Here is a 3,149-nt window from a genome sequence, read left to right on the forward strand (position 1 = left end):
ACACACACACACACACACACACACACACACACACACACACACACACACACACATATGGAATCTAAAAAAAAAAATGGTTTGAAGAACCTAGGGGCAGGACAGGAATAAAGATGCAGACATAGAAAATGGACTTGAGGACACAGGGAGGGGGAAGGGTAAGCTGGGACGTAGTGAGAGCGTGGCATGGACATATATACACTACTAAATGTAAAATAGGTAGTGGGAAGCAGCCACATAGCACAGGGCGATCAGCTTGTTGCTTTGTGTCCACCTAGAGGGGTTGGATAGGGAGGGTGGGAGGGAGAGGAAAGAGGGAGGAGCTATGGGGATGTATGTATATGTATAGCTGATTCACTTTGTTATACAGCAGAAACAAACACACCATTGTAAAGCAATTATACTCCAATAAAGATGTTAAAAAAAAATAAAAATACCCAGCTCATTATGAATAGCCATGATGGAATTGTACCTTGAGCTCCATGGTCAGGCATTCAGTCTCAACTAGGGCTCAGTAGTAAGCCAGAAGCTGTTTCTCAAAGGTGAATAGACATTTGAAGAGGAGGACATGGCTTTGCTTCAAAACCTTAGGGTTCTGTACCTCTACTGGGGCTGGACAGAAATTCCATTCAGTATCCTTACCTGCTGCAGACACTGTGATCATTGCAGGATCTTCTGGGTTACCAGGCCCAAGTGGCCAAGCAGCTTTCATTAATCGGACTAATTGCAGAGGCTTCTCTTGCTCTTGGCTGTACCATACTGTCTTGATTACTGTAGCTTTGTAGTATAGTCTGAAGTCAGTGAGTCTGATTCCTCCAGCTCCGTTTTTCTTTCTCAATATTGTTTTGTCTATTTGGGGTCTTTTATGTTTCCATACAAATTGTGAAATGTTTTTCTAGTTCTGTGAAAAATGCCAGTGGTAGTTTGATAGGGATTGCACTGAATCTGTAGATTGCTTTGGGTAGTATAGTCATTTTCACAATGTTGATTCTTCCAATCTAAGTACTTGGTATATCTCTCCATCTGTTTGTATCATCTTTAATTTCTTTCATCAGTGTCTTATAGTTTTCTGCATGCAGATCTTTTGTCTCCTTAGGTAGGATTATTCCTAGGTATTTTATTCTTTTTGTTGCAATGATAAATGGGAGTGTTTCCCTAATTTCTCTTTCAGATTTTTCATCATTAGTGTATAGGAATGGAAGAGATTTCTGTGCATTAATTTTGTATCCTGCTACTCTATCAAATTCATTGATTAGCTCTAGTATTTTTCTGGTAGCATCTTTAGGATTCTCTATGTACAGTATCATGTCATCTGCAAACAGTGACAGTTTTAATTCTTCTTTTCTCATTTGGATTCCTTTTATTTCTTTTTCTTCTCTGATTGCTGTGGCTAAAACTTCCAAAACTATGTTGAATAATAATGGTGAGAGTGGGCAACCTTGTCTTGTTCTTGATCTTAGAGGAAATGCTTTCAATTTTTCACCATTGAGAACAATGTTTGCTGTGGGTTTGTCATATATGGCCTTTATTATGTTGAAGTAGGTTCCCTCTGTGCCTACTTTCTAGAGAGTTTTTTATCGTAAATCAGTGTTGAATTTTTTTTTTTTTCGGTACATGGGCCTCTCACTGCTGTGGCCTCTCCCGTTGCGGAGCACAGGCTCTGGATGCACAGGCTCAGCGGCCATGGCTCACCGGCCCAGCCGCTCTGCGTCACGTGGGATCTTCCCAGACCGGGGCACGAACCCGTGTCCCCTGCATCGGCAGGCGGACTCTCAACCACTGCGCCACCAGGGAAGCCCAGAATTTTTTCAAAAGCTTTTTCTGCATCTATCAAGTTTATCATATGTTTTTTATCCTTCAGTTTGTTGATATGGTGTATCACATTGATTGATTTGCGTATAATGAAGAATCTTGCATTCCTGAGATAAACCCGACTTGATGATGGTATATGATACTTTTAATGTGCTGTTGGATTCTGTTTGCTAGTATTTTGTTGAGGATTTTGCATCTATGCTCATCAGTGATATTGGCCTGTAGTTTTCTTTCTTTGTGACATCTTTGTCTGGTTTTGGTATCAGGGTGATGGTGGCCTCATAGAATGAGTTTGGGAGTGTTCCTCCCTCTGCTATATTTTGGAAGAGTTTGAGAAGGATAGGTATTAGCTCTTCTCTAAACGTTTGATTGAATTCACCTGTGAAGCCATCTGGTCCTGGACTTTTGTTTGTTGGAAGATTTTTAATCACAATTTCAATTTCAGTGCTTGTGTTTGGTCTGTTTATATTTTGTTTTTCTTCCTAGTTCAGTCCTGGAAGGTGACGCTTTTCTAAGAATTTGTCCATTTCTTCCAGCTTGTCCATTTTATTGGAATATAGCTGCTTGTAGTAATCTCTCATGCTCCTTTGTATTTCCAGACTCAGTTGTTACTTCTCCTTTTTCATTTCTAATTCTGTTGATTTGAATCTTCTATTTTCTTTTCTTGTTGAGTCTGGCTAATGGTTTATTAATTTTGTTTATCTTCTCAAAGAACCAGCTTTTAGTTTTATTGATCTTTGTTACTGTTTCTTTCATTTCTTTTTCACTTATTTATGATCTGATCTTTATGATTTCTTTCCTTCTGCTAACTTTGGGGTTTTTTTGTTCTTCTTTTTCCAGTTGCTTTAGGTGTAAGGTTAGCTAGTTTATTTGAGATTTTTCTTGTTTTTTGAGGTAGGCTTGTATTGCTGTAAACGTCCCTCTTAGGACTGCTTCTGCTGCATCCCATAGGTTTTGGGTTGTTGTGTTTTCATTGCCATTTGTTTCTGGGTATTGTTTGATTTCCTCTGATTTCTTCAGTGATCTCTTGGTTATTTATTAGCGTATATTTTAGCTTCCATGTATTTGTATTTTTTATAGTTTTTTTCCTGTAATTGATATCTAGTGTCATAGCATTGTGGTCGGAAAAGATACTTGATATGATTTCAATTTTGTTAAATTTACCAAGACGCAGTTTGTGACCCAAGATATGGTCTATCCTGGAGAATGTTCCATGAGCACTTGAGAAGAAAGTTTCTGGTGCTTTTGGATGGAATGTCACATAAATATCAATCAATTCCACCTTGTTTAATATGTCATTTAAAGCTTGTGTTTCTTTATTTTATTTTCATTGTGGATGA

At 38.4% G+C, this 3,149-nt stretch overlaps 1 long non-coding RNA gene across 2 annotated transcripts in view; it reads right to left on the reverse strand.

Moving 5' to 3' along the window:
- The window catches only part of LOC113624136 (uncharacterized), a 13,202-nt gene extending 12,470 nt beyond the window's left edge, over nt 1-732 (reverse strand). Inside the window, exon 1 of one of the 2 annotated variants that reach the window (XR_003434236.1) lies at nt 640-732. This is a non-coding gene — a long non-coding RNA (uncharacterized LOC113624136). Of the gene's footprint in view, nt 1-469; nt 599-639 lie in introns of those variants that run through there. The other variant, XR_003434235.1, reaches the window with a different exon arrangement.
- Nucleotides 733-3,149: the final 2,417 nt, after the last annotated feature.

This window comes from Aethalodelphis obliquidens, unplaced genomic scaffold (assembly GCF_003676395.1).
Source record: "Aethalodelphis obliquidens isolate GAN/ISIS:26980383/991018 unplaced genomic scaffold, ASM367639v1 scaffold12, whole genome shotgun sequence".
NCBI lineage: Eukaryota > Metazoa > Chordata > Mammalia > Artiodactyla > Delphinidae > Aethalodelphis > Aethalodelphis obliquidens.